This window comes from Balaenoptera ricei, chromosome 4 (genome assembly GCF_028023285.1).
Source record: "Balaenoptera ricei isolate mBalRic1 chromosome 4, mBalRic1.hap2, whole genome shotgun sequence".
Lineage (NCBI taxonomy): Eukaryota > Metazoa > Chordata > Mammalia > Artiodactyla > Balaenopteridae > Balaenoptera > Balaenoptera ricei.
In genome coordinates, this window is record NC_082642.1 from 124,272,287 (window position 1) to 124,294,463 (window position 22,177).

Below are 22,177 nucleotides of genomic sequence, written 5' to 3' on the forward strand. Positions count from 1 at the left end.
GACTAAGAAATATATGTCTAGCCAGGTCTTCACATATGTGTGATGGCAAAATACGAACAATCTTAGAAATTCAAGGAAAAAATTACTATAGGCCCTTCCTGAGATATGTATTTAAATAATTACTTCAATAAATTGAGAAATAAATAACAATTAAAAACTCACTTTTTAATGGGTTGAGGAATTCACCAGTGAAATCAGTAAAGCTGATGGATAGTGGAATAGTGGAAACTAATTCAAGCCCCCTAAATTTGTAAAAGACAAGACATGAAGCAAGAAAAAAGATCAAAGAAAATAACTTGCATCTAAAATTCAAAATTATTAAAATAGGCCAAAACAAAACAAAAGCACAAATGAAAACTACTGGTTAGAGGAGAGTAAAGGAATATTTTTTCTATAAACTTGCTGGGTTGTGAGGTAGAACAAATGTTCAGTAAATAATAAATAATATTGTATTATCTAAAATGATATATTGAGTAATTTTTAAACTTACTAGTAGTAATAGTGATACTAACATAACTAATGATGGAAAAAAGATTGATACACAATTTACAATGAACCAAAGAAAAATAAATGGTAAGAAAGGAAATCTGATCAAAACAAAAATGAATAAATAAAAATGGCAACAATGAGAAGAGATAAAATAAACTGAGAAGAAAAAAATATGCTGTCAAAAATAAGGCTAAATCTTGTATCAGTAAGAGTAACTAAGAATGGAGTAGATAAATAGGATTTAACAGTAATAAATCACATATTAGAATAAAAAAATTGACTAGTTTGTTCCAAAAGGCTATATCCCTAAACCACTTAAGTGTATAGGGGCTGTGAAAAATAAGAAAATATATTTGAAAGCAGGTTAACTATTTTAACATGCGGCAAATAGAACATCATAGGAAAGATTTTTTTATGCCCATTAATTAAAAATAAAATTTCACAAGCAAATTTAGGTACACATCTTAATTTTTCATGATTGATCCAATTACTTTCATGAACTTATAATAAGTACATTATTTAAAAACACAGCGACATTAAGTATGGATGGAAAATTGGTAACGATTATACATATAAGGGGACAAATACCTTTTTCATTAATATATTAAAAACTTGCCTAAGTCAATTAGGAAAAATATTATTTTAGAAGCAAACATGAGCAAAGAGCATAAACAGTTACTTCTTAAAATATTGGTCACAAAACAATTGTAAAATAAGTATTCAACATCAGTGGTGATCAAATAAAAGAAAATAAAACACTGAGTACAAGAGCTTCAAGATGGCGGAAGAGTAAGATGTGGAGATCACCTTCCTCTCCACAAATACATCAGAAATACATCTACATGTGGAACAGCTCCTACAGAACACCTACTGAACGCTGGCAGAAGACCTCAGACCTCCGAAAAGGCAAGAAACTCCCCACGTACCTGGGTACAGCAAAAGAAAAAACAGACAAAAGAATAGGGATGGGACTGCACCAGTGGGAGGGAGCTGGAAGGAGGAAAGGTTTCCATATGCTAAGAAGCCCCTTTGTGGGCGGAGACTGTGGGTGGCGGAGGGGAGGAGGTTCAGAGCCATGGAGGAGAGCACAGCAACAAGGGTGTGGAGGGCAAAGCGGAGAGATTCCTGCACAGAGGATGGGTGCCGACCAGCACTCACCAGCCCAAGAGGCTTGTCTGCCCACCCACCGGGGCGGGCGGGGGCTGGGAACTGAGGCTCAGGCTTCGGAGGTCGGACCCCAGGTAGAGGACTGGGGTTGGCTGCGTGAACACAGCCTGAAGAGGGCTAGTGCGCCACAGCTAGCCAGGAGGGAGTCCAGGAAAAAGTCTGGAGCTGCCGAAGAGACAAGATACTTTTTCTTGCCTCTTTGTTTCCTGGTGCGTGAGGAGAGGAGATTAACAGCACCGTTTAAAGGAGCTCCAGAGACGGGCGTGAGCCACAGCTATCAGCGCGGACCCCAGAGACGGGCGTGGGACGCTAAGACTGCTGCTGCCACCACCAAGAAGCCTGTGTGCAAGCCCAGGTCACTATCCACACCACCCCTCCCAGGAGCCTGTGCAGCCCGCCACTGCCAGGGTCCCGTGATCCAGGGACAACTTCCCCGGGAGAACATACGGTGCCTCAGGCTGGTGCAACGTCACGGTGGCCTCTGCTGCCGCAGGCTCACCCCGCATCAGTACCCCTCCCTCCCCCCGGTCTGAGTGAGCCAGAGCTCCCGAATCAGCTGCTCCTTTAACCTCATCCTGTCTGAGTGAAGAATAGACACCCCCAGGCAAAAGAAAAGTTTAACAAGGACCTAGATGAACTAAAGAGCAAACAAACAGTAATGAACAACACAATAAATGAAATTAAAAATTCTCTAGAAGGGATCAATAGAAGAATAACTGAGGCAGAAGAACAGATAAGTGACCTGGAAGTTGAAATAGTGGAAATAACTACTGCAGAGCAGAAGAAAGAAAAAAGAATGAAAAGAATTGAGAACAGTCTCAGAGACCTCTGGGACAACATTAAATGCACCAACATTCGAATTATAGGGGTCCCAGAAGAAGAAGAGAAAAAAAAAAGGGACTGAGAAAATATTTGAAGAGATTATAGTTGAAAATTTCCCTAATATGGGAAAAGAAATAGTTAATCAAGTCCAGGAAGCACAGAGAGTCCCATACAGGATAAATCCAAGGAGAAACATGTCAAGACACATATTAATCAAACTATCAAAAATTAAATACAAAGAAGACATATTAAAAGCAGCAAGGGAAAAGCAACAAATAACACACAAGGGTATCCCCATAAGGTTAACAGCTGATCTTCCAGCAGAAACTCTGCAAGCCAGAAGGAAGTGACAGGACATATTTAAAGTGATGAAGGAGAAAAACCTACAACCAACAACCCAGCAAGGATCTCATTCAGATTTGATGGAGAAATTAAAACCTTTCCAGACAAGCAAAAGCTAAGAGAATTCAGCACCACCAAACGAGCTTTCCAACAAATGTTAAAGGAACTTCTCTAGGCAGGAAACACAAGCGAAGGAAAAGACCTACAATAACAAACCGAAAACAATTAAGAAAATAGTAATAGGAACAAACATATCGATAATTACCTTAAATGTAAATAGATCAAATGCTCCAACCAAACGACACGGACTGGCTGAATGGATACAAAAACAAGACCTGTATATACGCTGTCTACAAGAGACCCACTTCAGACCTAGGGACACATACAGACTGAAAGTGAGGGGATGGAAAAAGATATTCCATGCAAATGGAAATCAAAAGAAAGCTGGAGTAGCAATTCTCATATCAGACAAAATAGACTTTAAAATAAAGACTATTACAAGAGACAAAGAAAGACACTACATAATGATCAAGGGATCGATCCAAGAAGAAGATATAACAACTGTAAATATTTACGCACCCAACATAGGATCACCTCAATATATAAGGCAAATGCTAACAGCCATAAAAGGGGAAATCGACAGTAACACAATCATAGTAGGGGACTGTAACACCCCACTTTCACCAATGGACAGATCATCCAAAATGAAAATAAATAAGGAAACACAAGCTTTAAATGATACATTAAACAAGATGGACTTAATTGATATTTATAGGACATTCCATCCAAAAACCACAGAATACACATTCTTCTCAAGTGCTCATGGAACATTCTCCAGGATAGATCATATCTTGGGTCACAAATCAAGCCTTGGTAAATTTAAGAAAATTGAAATCATATCAAGTATCTTTTCCAACCACAACACTGTGAGACCAGATATCAATTTCAGGAAAAAATCTGTAAAAAATACAAACACATGGAGGCTAAACAATACACTACTTAATAACCAAGAGATCACTGAAGAAATCAAAGAGGCAATCAAAAAATGCCTAGAAACAAATGACAATGAAAATACGACAATCCAAAACCTATGGGATACAGCAAAAGCAGTTCTAAGAGGGAAGTTTATAGCAATACAATCCTACCTTAAGAAACAAGAAACATCTCAAATAAACAACCTAACCTTACACCTAAAGAAATTAGAGAAAGAAGAACAAAAAAACCCCAAAGTTAGCAGAACGAAAGAAATCATAAAAATCAGATCAGAAATGAAGGAAATGATAGCAAAGATCAATAAAACTAAAAGCTGGTTGTTTGAGAAGACAAACAAAATTGATAAACCATTAGCCAGACTCATCAAGAAAAAAAGGGAGAAGACTCAAATCAGTAGAATTAGAAATGAAAAAGGAGAAGTAACAACAGGGTTGTAACAACAGGGTCACCTGCAGAAATACAAAAGATCGTGGGAGATTACTACAAGCAACTCTATGCCAATAAACTGGACAACCTGGAAGAAATGGACAAATTCTTAGAAATGCACAACCTGCCGAGACTGAACCAGGAAGAAATATAAAATATGAACAGACCAATCACAAGCACTGAAATTGAAACTGTGATTAAAAATCTTCCAACAAACAAAAGCCCAGGACCAGATGGCTTCACAGGTGATTTGTATCAAACATTTAGAGAAAATTTAACACCTACCCTTCTCAAACTCTTCCAAAATATAGCAGAGGTAGGAACACTTCCAAACTCATTCTACGAAGCCACCATCACCCTGATGCCAAAACCAGACAAAGGTGTCACAAGAAAGAAAACTACAGGCCAATATCACTGATGAACATAGATGCAAAAATCCTCAACAAAATACTAGCAAACAGAATCCAACAGCACAATAAAAGGATCATATACCATGATCAAGTGGGTATTATCCCAGGAATGCAAGGATTCTTCAATATACGCAAATCAATCAATGTGATACACCATATTAATAAATTGAAGCAGAAAAACCATATGATCATCTCAGTAGATGCAGAGAAAACTTTTGACAAAATTCAACACCCATTTATGACTACAACCCCCCAGAAAGTAGGCATAGAGGGAACTTTCCTCAACCTAATAAAGGCAATATATATTACAAACCCACAGCCAACATTGTCCTCAATGGTGAAAAATTGAAACCATTTCCACTAAGATCAGGAACAAGACAAGGTTGCCCACTCTCACCATTATTATTCAACATAGTTTTGGAAGTTTTAGCCACAACAATCAGAGAAGAAAAAGAAATAAAGTAATCGAAGTCGGAAAAGAAGAAGTAAAGCTGTCACTGTTTGCAGATGACATGATACTCTACATAAAGAATCCTAAAGATGCTACCAGAAAACTACTAGAGCTAATCAATGAATTTGGTAAAGTAGCAGAATACAAAATTAATGCACAGAAATCTCTTGCATTCCTATACACTAATGATGAAAAATCAGAAAATGAAATTAAGAAAACACTCCCATTTACCACTGCAACAAAAATAACAAAATATCTAGGAATAAACCTACCTAAGGAGACAAAAGACCTGTATGCAGAAAATTATAAGACACTGATGAAAGAAATTAAAGATGATACAAATAGATGGAGAGATATACCATGTTCTTGGATTGGAAGAATCAACATTGTGAAAATGACTCTACTACCCAAAGCAATCTACAGATTCAGTGCAATCCCTATCAAACTACCACTGGTGTTTTTCACAGAACTAGAACAAAAATTTTCACAATTTGTATGGAAACACAAAAGACCCCGAATAGGCAAAGCAATCTTGAGAAAGAAAAACGGACCTGGAGGAATCACACTCCCTGACTTCAGACTATACTACAAACTACAGTAATCAAGACAGTATGGTACTGGCACAAAAACAGAAATATAGATCAATGGAACAGGATAGAAAGCCCAGAGATAAACCTGTGCACATATGGTCACCTTATCTTTGATAAAGGAGGCAAGAATATACAGTGGAGAAAAGACAGCCTCTTCAGTAAGTGGTGCTGGGAAAACTGGGCAGCTATGTGTAAAAGAATGAAATTAGAGCACTCCCTAACACCATACCCAAAAATAAACTCAAAATGGATTGAAGACCTAAATGTAAGGCCAGACACCATCAAACTCTTAAAGGAAAACATAGGCAGAACACTCTATGACATAAATCACAGCAAGATCTTTTTTGACCCACTTCCTAGAGAAATGGAAATAAAAACGAATAAAAACAAATGGGACCTAATGAAATTTGAAAGCTTTTGCACAGCAAAGGAAACCATAAACAAGACGAAAAGACAACCCTCAGAATGGGAGAAAATATTTGCAAATGAAGCAACTGACAAAGGATTAATCTCCAAAACATACAAGCAACTCATGCAGCTCAATATCAAAAAAACAAACGACCCAATCCAAAAATGGGCAGAAGACCTAAATAGACATTTCTCCAAAGCAGATATACAGATTGCCAACACACACATGAAAGAATGCTCAACATCATTAATCATTAGAGAAATGCAAATCAAAACTACAATGAGATATCATCTCACACCGGTCAGAATGGCCATCATCAAAAATCTACAAACAATAAATGCTGGAGAAGGTGTGGAGAAAAGGGAACCCTCTTGTACTGTTGTTGGGAATGGAAATTGATACAGCCACTATGGAGAACAGTTTGGTGGTTCCTTAAAAAACTAAAAATAGAACTACCCTACGACCCAGCAATCCCACTACTGGGCATATACCCTGAGAAAACCATAATTCAAAAAGAGTCATGTACCAAAATGTTCCCTGCAGCTCTATTTATGATAGCCAGGACATGGAAGCAACCTAAGTTTCCATCAACAGATGAATGGATAAAGAAGATGTGGCACATATATACAATGAAATATTGTTCAGCCATAAAAAGAAACGAAATTGAGTTATTTGTAGTGAGATGGATGGACCTAGAGTCTGTCATACAGAGTGAATTAAGTCAGAAAGAGAAAAACAAATACCGTATGCCATGGCATATATAGAATCTAAAAAAATAAAATAAAATAATGGCACTGATGAACCTAGTTGCAGGGCAGGAATAAAGATGTAGACATAGAGAATGGACTCGAGGACGTGGGGTGGGAGGGGGAAGCTGGAGCGAAGTGACAGTAGCATCGACATATATACACTACCGAATGTAAAATAGTTAACTAGTGGTGGGAAGCAGCAGGATAGTATAGGGAGATCAGCTCGGTGCTTTGTGGTGACCAAGAGGGGTGGGTTAGGGAGGATGGGAAGGAGGCTCAAGAGGGAGAGGATATGGGTACATATGTATGCATATGGCTGATTCATTTTGTTGTACAACAGAAACTAACATAGTATTGTGGAGCAATTATTCTCCAATAAAGATGTTTAAAAATATAAATAAATAAATAAATAAATTAATTAAAATGAGCCCCTAAACTCAGGAAAAAAAATGAAATAAGGATGATATTTATAAATTGTTGTGTCTATAGCTTTAAAGTTTTTATGAAAACCCCTTTTATTCCATTTTGAAATCATAGATAGTGGTTAAACGATATTGTGTTCATTTCCTACGTCTGCCATAAAATAGTATCACAAACTGAGTGACTTGAAACAACAGAACTTTATTCTCTCAGTTTTGGAGTCTAGAAGTCTGAAATCAAGGTGTTGGCAGGGCCAGGCTCCCTCTGAAAACTATAGGGGAGGATCTTTCCTTGCCTCTTCCTAGCTTCTAGTGGTGATCCTTGGTTTATGTTTGCATAACTCCAATCTTTATTTCAGTCATCACACGGTATTCTTCCTGTGTGTCTCTGTCTTCTCCTGTTCTTACAGAAGGACACCAGTTTTACTAGAGTAGGGCCCAACCTACTCCAGTATTACCTCATCTTAATGTGATCACACCTGCAAAGACTCTGTTTCTACATAAGGTTACATTCACACCTTCTGAGGATTAAGATTTCAACATATCATTTGCAGGGATACAATTCAATCCATAACAGTTATTAACTTTTTTCTTGTATCTGTGAGATATAAAAATAAGTCTTCAATGACTATATTATATACAAAAATACACTTTAAATGGAAAAATATTAGCATATAAAAAAGATATAGAAATATATATATATAAATATATATAAAATATAAATTCATCAGGAAGATACAAAAGTTATAGTTTATCTCATAAAATAGATGAATTTATATGATATTTTGTTTATGAGTTTTTCAATCCTTTGAAATTTGTTGATGCTTTGTGGCCAACATATAGTCAATTTTTATAAAAATGTTTATGTGTATTTGAATTGTATGTGTATTGTATACATATTAGATATAGTGATCTCTAGCTGTTATTTACGTCAAATGTGCTAATCAGGTTTTTTAATTACCTATATTCATATAGGTTTCTTTCTCCTGATTGATTATTCTGTCAGTTACTGAGAGATATTTGTTATAACCTCATTACAATTATGAATTTGTCTATTTTCCACTTATCTTTTGAGTTATATCAATTTTTGTTTTATATATTTTACATACATGTTTAGAATTATTGTATAGTCCTGTGAATTGATTCATTAATATGAAATGTCCCTCTATATCTCTAGCAATGCTTCTTGTCTTAAGGTGCATATTCTCTGATATTAGTACGGGAGCATCAGCTTCCTTTTTATTTATTTATTTATTTTATTTATTTATTTTTATTAGAGTATAATTGCTTTACAATGTTGTGCTAGTTTCTGCTGTAGAACAAAGTGAGTGAGCTATATGTATACATATATCCCCTCTCTCTTGAGCCTTCCTCCCACACCCCCTCTTTCCACCCCTCTAGGTCTTCACAGAGCACAGAGCTGAGCTCCCTGTGCTATACAGCAACTTCCCACTAGCTATTTTACACATGGTAGTGTATATATGTCAATGCTACTCTCTCAATTCATCCCACCCTCTCCTTCCCCTGCTGTGTTCACAAGTCTGTTCTCTACATCTGTGTCTCTTTTCCTGCCCTGCAAATAGGTTCATCAGTACCATTTTTCTAGATTTCGTATATATGCGTTAATATACAATATTTGTATTCCTGACTTACTTCACTTTGGATGACAGACTCTAGGTCCATCGACATCTCTACAAATGACCCAATTTCATTCCCTTTTATGGCTGAGTAATATTCCATTGTATGTATATACCACATCTTCTTTATCCATTCATCTGTCGAAGGACATTTATGTTGCCTCTATGTCCTGGCTGTTGTAAATAGTGCTGCAATGAATATTTGGGTATGTGTATCTTTTTTTTTTTTTTTTTAAAAGGTGTGTTTTTTTTGTTTTTTTTTGTTTTTTTTTTAAATTTTATTTATTCATTTATTATTTTTGGCTGTGTTGGGTCTTCGTTTCTGTGCGAGGGCTTCCTCCAGTTGCGGCAAGCGGGGGCCACTCTTCATCGCCGTGCGCGGGCCTCTCACTGTCGCGGCCTCTCCCATTGCGGAGCACAGTCTCCAGACGCGCAGGCTCAGCAGTTGTGGCTCACGGGCCTCGTTGCTCCGTGGCATGTGGGATCCTCCCAGACCAGGGCTCGAACCCACGTCCCCTGCATTGGCAGGCAGACTCCCAACCACTGCGCCACCAGGGAAGCCCCAATCTTTTTGAATTATGTTTTTCTCAGGGTATATGCCCAGTAGTGGGATTGCTGGGTCATATGGTAATTCTACTTTTAGTTTTTAAAGGAGCCTCCATACTGTTTTCCAAAGTGGCTATATCAATTTACATCCCCACCAACAGTGCAAGAGGGTTCTCTTTTGATTAATATTTATAAAGTCCATCTTTCTCCAAAATTTTATTTTCAAACATTCTTTATCTTCATACTTAAGATGTGCCTCTTTTAGGCAATAATTTTAAATTCAGTTTTAAATGAAGTGTAGATTCCATCCTGCAGACTGAGAACAATTAAAGCATCTATAGGATTCACTAAACAAAACAAAACATACTGGTTTGGGAGCATGGTTGTATGAGATAAAGATCAATTGGTCGATACTTATTCAAATACTATTGTCTCTGGTGACAGAGAAATTTGATTTCTTTTAAGTAGTTATGAGTCATTTAGTAACAACATAATATGAGATTTTATGAATATCTATATTATTGTGAATATAGGCAATGAGATGAAATTGGTGCCATTGAGACAAGTTAAGAACTATTGCAGTGAGATCAGGAGTGGTCCTATTTTATTAATGCACACTTGCAATGATTATGATCCCTGTTAATAATGTAAAAGTAGAAGGACAGAAGAAGTGATCAATAAATTCATTCTGACAAGGAAACAGAAAGGGATGTGTTATACCTATAGATTTTTTCTTTAAATATTTAGGGACTTGTGTTGAAATGAGGGTTTTGAATATGGTAAGCAAAAGGTTTTGAGTTCAGTTTTAGTCTGGTTAATGTTGATTGTGGGCTTACCACAAACAAACAAACCAAAAGTGCAGATCAAGCAAAGTTAAGTGTATTAGACTTCCTACAATATGGGAGTACACCACCTTAACCCTTAAGGGAGCCTCAGTGTTGCCTCAAATCAAGGAAATAAGAGAAGGATATTTATAGGATTTTAGGATGTGGGCTGTAATATTTTAAGGTGACTCAGATTTTGCGACAGTTTATGGTATAGTAGTTTTAGATTGGTGGGCATAAAGAAGAGAGGTCTTAAAGCAAATGCAATGAAGAGGCTGTTAGTACGTAAACGTCTAGTTCATTCACGGAAGTTAATGTAGTTCACTAGATGTAATTCTCATTATTTTAGTGCTTCCTCCAGGTGGATGCTGGTTCTCTGGCAAAAACAAAACAAACTAAAAAAGAGCAAACACAAATAGAAGCAAATATACACATAAAAAGCAAACATGAACAAACAAAAAAACCTGCACATAAGTTATTTTAGAAAGCAAATGCCTCCAATTATCAGAACTGACACATTTTTTGAAAAACCAAATTTATCTTCCTCTGTTGAAGAGATGTCCTAGAACAGAGAGAAGCCATGTGAACCCCAGAAAAGAGACACCTGAATTGGGAGCAAGCACTAATGGGGAAATAACAATGGAAAATAGCTCTAGGCACTGGGGGAATTCTGTAATACTTAACTATGTATTTAATGTCTGCTTTATTCTCCCATTTGATTCTCAGGTACAGATTTAATGAATAGACAGGTTGAATTGAAAGTTACAGGGCTTGATTTTGAGAAGACAGAATGTTCTAACCTTTCCTGACCAATTCAATTTTTTTTTTTCGTGTTCACTATTGTCTGGCCTTCTACACTATAGTTAGTCCCATAATATAAGATATTGCCCTGTTCTAAAATGCAACCACCAAGGAAAAATGACCCTTCATGCTTTATGATTTCTTTATTGTTAAGTGTGAATGATTTTTTTAAAAAAGGCTTTTCTGTTGGAAGTATAACAAATTTTTTCATAGCCTAATATGAGGGGTTCAAAAATTTTAATCACACAAGAGAGTGGCATATCACTTCAAGATTAATATAGTAAATATTGTTCATTCTTCAAAGTAACTACGTTTAAAATGGAGACATTTGTTTGTTTTCACTTGTTAAATCATTAAGAAATAAATCTTTTAATGATCTCAGAATGTTAAAATTATCAGAGATAATCACCTCTTAATCATCCCCCGAAGACATTAACTTTGGTGTACCTCACCTCCATTTGGTCACGGGGTCTGGAAGAGAAATAAGCAAATCTCCAAATATATCCAGATTAAATTATTGTGGAGTTCTGGTGAGAAAGTTTAGCCACTAGCTCCATATCTTACTGTGAGAGAGCTGCTTTGCCATTCCAGTCCTATAGTCTTTATCTTTAAAATACAAGTAGTAGTGTGAATGACACTGAGCACTGGAACATTTTCTGATGATGCTTATAAGATCCTAGCTTCCAAATACTTTTCCTCACTTCCATGCTAAACCCAAGTTGACCAACCAATGGCTCCTAAACTAAGTCCTGCTGCATGTGCATCCTGTTCCACAATTCACAAAACCTCAGTTTCCACATACCTTCTGAGATTTTGAAGAGTGAATAATTCTCAGTACAAAACTAAACCTTGACTGACCTTCTCCAACCAACCCTAGACAATCTGTATGCTAATTATTCTTTCAGAAAATCATCTTGCACAGTTTACACATTGCAAAGCTTTTAATATAAAGTCTTAAAATAATTGATTTTGAGTTGGTTTTTCTCCTCCCACAGATTTTGTGTTTGGGAAATATTGATAAGGATAGGACATGCCAAAGACCCTTTATTATCTCCATTATTATGGGCCTTTATGCCTGGAAAGCTGGGTAAGTTCTTCCCCTGTCTGGTACTTTGCCCTTTTGTGTTAGAGTGCTGCTCAAGCCTTTATATCATCATCATTATCATCATCATCATCATCATCAACATCATCATTCTTGAATGAGAATCTTGTACTTGTTTTTGTCACTCTTAGACCCTTTAAGGGGAGGCAAGAGTACAAGCATTTGATTAGGGGGTGCTTACTTGTGTTTTTCATTTCCCACCACTGAAGGCAACAGACAACTGTCAGTTGGAAAGCTCACGGCAAGCTGGTACCCTATTTGTACACGTGCCTATACCCCCAATTATTTGACTATTTCAATAAAATTATTAAGAAAATTAATAATTAAAGTAACAATTTTGAGGAACTTTTGATATAAGCAAATTTGTTCAGTTGAGAGAGGTCTTAGGACAAAATTGGTAGAAACCCTCATTTAATATCATTAATTTTGAGGATATAAATATTCATTGGTTTAATATGTTGATGAAGATTACATAGCCAGATCTATCTAAAAGATAGATAACTTAAGAGAGAGATTACTTTACTTAAATAAGCTTTAATAAGTCTCTTCTGTGTGAGTCAGTGTGTGTGTGTATATAGATTTCATTTCTGTCTAAAGTAAGCTCCCTCTTAATTTTCCTGTGTGTGTGTGTGTGTGTGTGTGTGTGTGTGTTCTTCTTCCATTCTTTTTTCCTTCTCTCTGGATATTTTCAATATTAATCAAATTTTTGTTTTTGTCATTATTGGTGGGATCTAAGAATATCTAGTCTAGATACACATTTAGGAGTTTCTTAAAGACTTAAAGCAAAATTATTATGCTGCATTTCTTTTGCTTAAAAAAACGGTACATGTTAAATTATTTAGCTGCATGAGTAAGTGAGTAATTGCCTTGTTCACTAGTTACTAGCTGAGAAAAGAGCTCATTCTAACTAAGAAGAGTACTTCTAAGTATGGTCTACAGAGTCATTGCACTTTAGCTTATATACTCCTATAAATTATATTAATAAAAAATTTGTGTACTATTCCTTTTAAACATATGAATCTTTGGACAAATTAGCATTATTTAATTATATTGATTTAAAGATTTCTGTCTCCTTCTGTACCTTATTAGGTAAAATTAATGTCAACCCAATATTCTAATGTATATAACACTAGGATTAAACTTCTTATCATTTACTTTTAATAAATTTCCTACATTGGTTTTTGAGAGTCAAATGAGATGTCATTGTTTTGACAAATATTTAAGATATTGAATATAAAAAATTATGTTCAAATAAACTTGTAAAAATGGATGTCTTTAAAAGAGGTTACTCTCATAAATAAATTCTTAAAACATTACAGATAGTAAGACTTTAATGTATTGTTTCAATTATAATTTCCATATTTTAATTAAATTTAAGACATTAGACTAACATTAAATTTAGTATCTGAACATTTTCAAAGTAAGAAAAAATTATAAACCTCAGTGATTAAACTTTTTACTTACCTTATTCTTATACATTGTAGATATACAAATGACTTTTGATAATGTGTGTAATATGTGTATTTATCTTTCTTGCCACCTTAAGATTTGTAAAGTTGATATAAAATATATGCTCACAAAGATAAAGAATCAGGGAGTTGGTGATTTTCTATCTTCTAGTCTTCTCTGTATCTCTGGATGAAACAAGAATTGATTTTGTTTTTTGGTCGCGCCGTGCGGCTTGTGGGATCTTACTTCCCCGACTAGGGATCAAACCCACAATCTCGGCAGTGAAAGCATGGAGTCCTAACCACTGGACAGCCAGGGAATTCCTGCAGATGTGTTTTATATATTTATTTTTTTTTAATTTTTTTTTTTGATGTGGGACATTTTTAAAGTCTTTATTAAATTTGTTATGATATTGCTTCTGTTTTGGTTTTCTGGCTGCGAGGCATGTGGGATCTTAGCTCCCCGACCAGGGATCGAACCCACATCCCCTGTATTGGAAGGCGAAGTCTTAACCACTGGACCACCAGGGAAGTCCCTGCAGATGCCTTTTAAACAGTTGCCTTCATCAAATGGATTTACCTTCTTGGTTAGGACTAGGGAAGATATGTGGAGGATTACAGAGATATTTCAGAGTCTATTAATGTTACTACTTCATGTGTTCCTTAGCAGAGTAATCTATATATTTTATGCTGCCCAGTGTCTTAAATGCTTCTATGTAACTGCTAACTCAAGAAATGATTCCCACCAACATAGAACATCCAAACTCCAAGTCTTAGCTGGCCCCCAAGAATCTTAGCTTACAAATGTTCCTCCTTACCATTTATTCCTAAATGTAAATTAAGTAGTCAGTGGGTGTTAAATTAAGGTCCAAATTTCCTGTTCCTACATGATTAACATAACTCACTTTTCCCATACTTTCCAGCACTCTGAATAGTGAACAATTTTCAGAGCAAAGCTAACCTTTGAGTGACCACCCCCCCATCAGCCTTGTAAAATCTTTCAGCTACTTGCTCTCTTCAGAACACTCATTTCAAGCTGCTCTCCCCGTATTGCAGCATTCTTAATAAATGCTTGAGTTAATGACTTTTGGTTGTTTTTTTGTTCTTTCTCTGTAATAATTACCTTCCAGAGTTGTTTAAATGTAAAATATGTATACAAATTATTTATCACAGAACAGGCTTCATAGCATATCTTCTGTAAATGGTAGTAGTACTGCTGCTGCCAATAATTAAAACAACATTTAAAGCCTTATTTCATTGGATGATAATGATGGTGATGATGATGATGATGATACTGATGAAGTCTAGGAAAGGAGAACATCAAATAACTGGGTAGCAACTCAGAACAATCAAAATGGAACAGTGAACTTTTTGAGAATAGACCAAACCCAAAAAGGGGCAAATTGTCAGCAGTAAATTGAATTAACAGCAGCAGATTACTTTAGAGACTTCAAATTATTATTTTCATTAGTAATATCATAGTCTTAAAGATTTCAGGTCATTGTTTCTTTACTGATACTCATCTCCAAATTGCTTGCAGAGTGAATTTATAGGTTTCTTGTTAGAGATTTCTATGTCAAACCTCTAGAAACAAACCAGATCATTTCCTGCAATATAAGCCTCTGACATTAAGGTAGAAATAACAGCAGAGCAATTTTTTCCCTCACTATAACAGGGAAAGTCTAAAAATTTGTAGTCTTGTCCCTTGATACCAAGTTTTGTAGTATTAAGTGAAGGACTTCCACATTTTTGAGAAAATGCTTAGATTCAGAGAACGGATTCATTTTTAAAGTACTCAGGGAAACTTAATATGTGAAATTCCAAACCACTGAAAAGCCAACCTTGCCTTGAGGGCAAGGACCCATTAACACTTGTTCAGGGTCCTGTTCTCTTCCCAGGAGATCAGACTTGGCAAATAAAAAAATCAGTGGTCATTAATTTTTTGCATTTGTAAGAGAAGTTGCTTCTGAACTTTATTCTTAACCCAAGCCACTTGAGATCCAGATTTCTTAAATGAATTGACATTTAGTCTTATAGCCAGAGTCTTTATAGAACTGTATACTAGTTCACATTTTAGAGAGGCTGGATCTATTCTTAGTAGAGTTCCCTCTTGACTTCAAGAGGTAAAGAGGGTTAACATTTCCTAGGGCAAGCAGCTTCTAAAGGATATCTTTTGTAATATGATTGTCCAGACTTTTACTGGGAATTGTTTCCCATATCCCTTTGTATTATAAATTAATTGACCCATGTATCTAAATGGTTCAGTTAAGTCCAATTATTCAAATTACTCAGATAAAGTTGTTGCAATTTAACTTTTATAAAATCCATGCTTGCACCATATTAAACAATAAGGTATTTGTTTATAATATATGTAATAATTTATTTTAGGTTTTGTGATGCCAACAACTTTTGTTAGCTTCTCTCTTACATGACTATAATTAAATACCTCCTTTTTTTGTAAATACATGCTATTATTCCATTGAAAGACTGAGTTTTTTTCCCTCCATCTTTGAATGTAGGCTGACCTTAGTAACTTGCTTGACCAATGGAGTCAGCAGAAGTGCCAGTGTAGCTAGGTCATAAGGAGTTTCACAACTTCTGCCTGGACCTTTCAGAATGTTTTTTCTAGGAAAACTTGTACTAAGAAATGTAAGTGAGCATGTAAAAAGTTGGAATACCTCAGGCCATGTGGAGAAGCTAAGGAACATCCAGACACTAAACATATGAGTTCAAAATATCATCTTTTAAGTGGTTCCTTTAGCCTTAGCCACGCTAGCTGATGTTATTTGGATCAGAGATAAACTACCCATAAAAAAAACCATTCCTAATTCCTGAGTTCACAAAATTATGAGCAAAATAACATATTAAGTCAATAAATTTGGGGGTAGGTTTAATGAAATTGATAACTGGAAGATAATTTAGTAGGTGAAATTGGTTTGATTCTACAACAAAAACTTAAAACAAGTTGCATTGCTTTGAGATGGTTAGTCAGATATTGGAAACACTTCAAGGATACTTTTGATGATTATTTTGAAGGTAAGTAAGGAAATTTTGGCAATACTGTCACCTGTGGTAGTATGGAAAAAGAAAGGACAAATAATAAACTTTTGTTCTGGCTGGGGAAATTTTCAGGCAGTATCTAGAATGTTCCAATTATCTCTTTAAGATGGCTATGATAAAATAGAGAAGAGAGATTAATTTAAAAAAGAACTGTTCAGATTTTGAGCAGAATTTAGGGGAAATATGAAGGACTCATGACTTTCTGATTTTAGAAATAAAACCAGTTTTAATCTCCAGTACCTCTTAGCTAAAGATTCCCAAGGTAAGAAATGGTCTCAAGGAAAAAATCAAATCTAGTGTGGTACCAATAAAAGCAGGCTTCAGGGTCATTTCACAATGGAATGACTCTAAGATGCTGTGTTGATACCTCACAAAGATTTAAGGTCATACCTATTAGGTCTTTTAAGAGTCTTACAAGAGTATTCTTAGACCCCTTCTGCCATAAGAATGCATCTAAGAATCTTAAGAGCATGCCACATTGACCCTTTCAGCTAGAGAAAAATACTTGGAAGAATCTTAAAGGGAAATTATGCACAGCAACTTGACTTCTGAGCCAAGGTATAGCAAGACCTAACTTGGAAAGAAATGTCGATATGATTTTCATATAATGGAATGGATTAAAATCTGATACACTATAAGCTCACAAAGTCTTAAACATTATATCAGCTTAGACGGAAAGGAATGGAGATAATATAAAATGCAAAGAGGTATTTGAGTCCTTAAACTTCAGGAAACAATCTAAAAAGCTTATTTCATTATGAACATAGTCTATATGTTATGGAAAAGAAGGGCAGAACCAAGACCTCAGAATGTGGAACAAAGAGAGAGAGAAAATTATTGCCAGAACCCTAACTATGAAATTGGAGACATGGATTAGGTTGGAGTGACTGTAAAGGATAAAATATCCTCCTTATGATGGAGAAATAGAAAGAGGCTAACGTACATAGAGACACCAACCAAGTGAGTGAGGAAGCCATCTTGGAAGTGGGTCATCTAGCCCGAGTCATGCCACCTGATGCCACATGAATTAGAAACAAACTGGCTAGCTGAGCCCTCTCTGATTGCCTGATCCACAAAATTGTAAGCAAAGTAAAATAGTTATTTTAACCCGTTTCAGATTTGGAGTAATTTATTATACATCAGTAGACAAATATGTAATTGGAGCTTCCCTTTCTTTACTACATTTAGTATAATTAATATGAATTTGAATTAATCTAGGTTTTCTCTTTTGAATCAGTAGAATAAGAGACTGTTAATAAATCATAACTGCAATCCTTAACACCCTTCAGGGCTTCACAGCATAAGCAAAGTTAATTACTATATGTTCTTGAAAAAAGTAGTATTAAATAAAAGAACTCCTTGAACTTCTGCCTTTGAGAGGATATTCTTGCCATATTTATTGGTGTTTAACTCTTATCATCCTAAAGATAGGCTTTTTGATAGGTCATTTTGAAATATAATAATCATTCATCACAGGAATTCAGTGGTTACTATGTTTCAAGCACAGTTTTAAGTGCTTTTTATGTAGAATATAGTATTTTCCTCACAATAACACTTGTTGGCATTACTATTGTTGACAATTGAGTTTTCTTGGGGTAGATTAGCAAGAAGGATGTTATAAGGGACTGCTCTTGGGATCAACATCTCTGAAAGTAAAAAGAATGAAACAAAAGTGAAGAGGGGGAGATGACTTTTGACACACTTCCACCAGCAGTTGGTCCACACCATGGAGATCTCTGGGTTGACTTCTAGCCAGATCAATCCAATGTTTTCAGAGCCAATTGTAATTGTTTGTTATAATTATTTATGAATTCCCAATTAATTTGATGAGGCCAAACAGCATAAAACTTATCAAAAAATTGATAAATCCCTACCCCCCAAAAAGAAAGAAAATTATAGAATAGTATCCTTCAGTATCATAAATGCAAAGGTTCATAACAAAATATAAGCCAAAAAAATCCAGTAGTATTTTAAAAGATAATACATCATGACTAAGTTGAGTTTCTTCCAAAGTATGCAAGTGAAAAGAACAATTAAATATCAGATTTGTGATTTTACAATATCTTCAATATAGTGTTTTCAAAATTTTTAAATTTTTTTGTAAAATTGCTTTCAATGTTCAAAGTTGACAACCTACTTGTAATAAATTTGAAATTATTATTACTTTTTTTAGTTTTTTTTTTCATTTAAGAAAACTGGATGAAGTTCTCTCTAAATAAATTTTTGGATATTGAAGAGGTATTATATTTTAAGTTTATTACCATTATTTTTGTTTCCAGATACTTTACAGCTAGTATGAGTGCAGATTGCATTCTTGTGCATAAAAATGTAGTTGAAAAGACAGGGTCATTGGTATGATATTCTTATTCCACTGGATTTTTTTTCTTCCAGTTTTATTGAGATATCATTGACATATAGGACTGTATGAGTTTAAGGTGTACAACATAACGATTTGATTTACATATATCATGAAACTATTATCACAATAAGTTTAGTGAACATTCGTCATCTCATATAGATACAGAAGTTAAGAAATTTTTAAAAAAATTTTCTTGTCATAAGAACTCTTAGGATTTACTCTCTTAACAACTTCCATATATAACATACAGCAGGGTTAATTTTATTTATCATGTACATTACATCCCTAGTATTCATTTATTTTATAATTGGAAGTTTGTACCTTTTGACTGTCTTCATCCAATTCCCATTCTTCCCCAACTCATGCCTCTGGTCTCTTTTTCTATGAGTTTATTTTTTTGCTTGTTTGGTTGTTTTTGAAGTATTGGGTTGGCCAAAAAGTTCGTTCGGAGTTTTCTGTAACATCTTACGGAAAAACCCGAACAGATTTTTTGGCCAACCCAATATAATTGACCTACAACACTATGTTAGTTCCTGGTACACAACATAATGATTTGATATTTCTCAACATCTTAAACTGATCACCATGATAACTCTAGTTACAATATGTAACCATACAAAGATATTACATGGTTATTGACTATATTACCCACACTGTACTTTTCACAACTGTGACTCATTTATTTTACAACTGTAATTCTGTACTTCTTACTCTCCCTCACCTATTTCCTTCCTCCCTCACCCCAAACCCCTCTGGCAATCAACTGTTTGTTCTCTGTATTTATAACTCTCTTTCTGTTTTGTTATGTTTGTTCATTTGTTTTTTATTTTTAGATTTCACATATAAGTGATATCATACAGTATTTGTCTTTTTCTGTCTGACTTATTTCACTTAGCATAATACCCTATAGGTCCATCCATATTGTTGCAAATGGCAAGATTTCATTTCATTATGGCTAATATTCCATTATATATATGTATATGTGTGTGTGTGTGTGTGTGTGTGTATATATATATATATATATATATATATATATATATAATATTATATTTATCCATTCATCTATTGATGGGCACTTTGGTACCTTCCATGTCTTGGCTATTTTATATAATGCTGCAATGAACATAAGGGTGAATATATATCTTTTCTCATTAGTATTTTTCTTTTCTTTGCTTAAACACCCAGGAGTGGAATTGCTGGATCATGTGGTAGTTCTATTTTTAACTTTTTGAGGAATGTCCACTTTTACAAAGTGGCTGTACTAATTTACATCCTTACCATCAGTGCATGAGGTTTCCCTTTTTACCACATACTCACCAGCACTTATTATTTGCTGTATTTTGGATAATAGCTATTTTGACAGGTGTGAAGTGGTATCTCATGGTGGTTTTGATTTGCATTTCCCTGATGATTAGTGATTTTGAGCATCTTTGAAGGTGCCTGTTGACCATCTATATTGTCTTCCTTGTAAAAGTGTCTATTTAGATTCTCTGCACATTTTTAATTGGGGTGTTTGTTTTTTTGATGTTGAGTTGTATGATTTATTTGAATATTTTGGATATTAGCCCCTTATTGGATATATCGTTTGAAAATATATTCTCCCATTCAGTAGGTGGCCTTTCATTTTGTTAAGTTTCCTTCACTGTGCAAAAACTTTTTAGTTTGATATAGTCCCATTTATTTTTGCTTTTTTTTTCCTTGCCTAAGGAGACATATCTTAAAAAAAATATTACAGACTGATGTCAAAGAGAATACTGACTGTGTTTACTTCTAGAAGTTTTATGGTTTCAGGTTTTACCTTTAAGCCTTTAATCCATTTTGCATTTATTTTTGCACGTTATGCAAGAGAATAGTCCAGTTTGACTCTCTTGAATGTAGCTGTCCAGTTTTCCCAACACCATTTACTGAAGAGGCTGTTTTTTCCCCATTGTATATTCTTACCTCCTTTGTCATAGATTAATTGCCCATGTAAGTGTTTGTTTATTTCTGGGCTCTCTATACTGTTCCATTGATCTATGTGTCTGTTTTTGTGCCAGTACCATACTATTTGATGACTGTAGTTTTGAAGTCAGGGAGCGTGATACCTCTAGCTTTATTCTTTTTTCTCAAGATTATTTTGGCTATTTGGGGTCTTTTGAGTTTCTCTACAAATTTTAGGATTATTTGTTCTAGTTCTGTGAAAAATGCCATTGGTATTTTGATAGGGATTCCACTGAATTTGTAGATTGTCTTGTGTAGTACGGTCATTTTAACAATATTAATTCTTCCAGTCCATGAGCACAGTATATCTTTCTATTTGTTTGTGTCATCAGTTTCTTTCATTAATGTCTTAGTTTTCCAAGTACAGGTCTTTTGTCTCCTCAGGTAGATTTATTCCAAGGTATTTTATTATTATTGATGTGATTGTTAATAGAATTACTTTCTTAGTTTCTCTTTCTCATAGTTTGTTGTCAGTGTATAGAAATGCAATGTTTTTCTGTATATTAATTTTGTATCCTGCAACTTTACCAAATTTATTGATGAGCTCTAGTAGTTTTTTGATAGCATCTTGAGGATTTTCTGTGTATAGTATCATGTCTTCTGCAAATAGTGACAGTTTTATTTCTTCCTTTCCGATTTGGATTACTTTTATTTTTCTTTTTTTCTGATTGCTGCTTCTAAGACATCCAATACTAAGTCAAATAAAAGTGATGAGAATGGCTATCCTTAGAGCTGGTATAGGCCGGCTGGTGGGTGTGGTGGAGGCCTAGAGGATACCGGGGCCACTGCTGGCTTATTGGTAGATAGAGCTGGTTCCCAGGGTCTCTGCCTGCAGGGTCTTGGAGGTCCCAGAATTGGTGTGTTAGCCCATTGGTGGGTGCCACCAGGGCCCAGGGGGTCCTGGAGTTGATGCCTACCCACTGGTAGGTGAGGCTGGTCCTGGGACTAGAACTAGTCCACTAGTGGGCAGTTGGATTCCAGGATTTCTGACTGCAAGGCCCCGCATTTTGCAGGGCTAGTGCCAGTGAACTGTGTGTGGGGCCAGAGCCTGGGCCCTCTGGTGGTCAGGGCCATGTCTTGGGGTGGCTGTGGGCTCAGGGGGTCTTAGGTCAGCCAGCCTGAGGCTTTGTCTCCACCCATCTAGTTGCTTGGC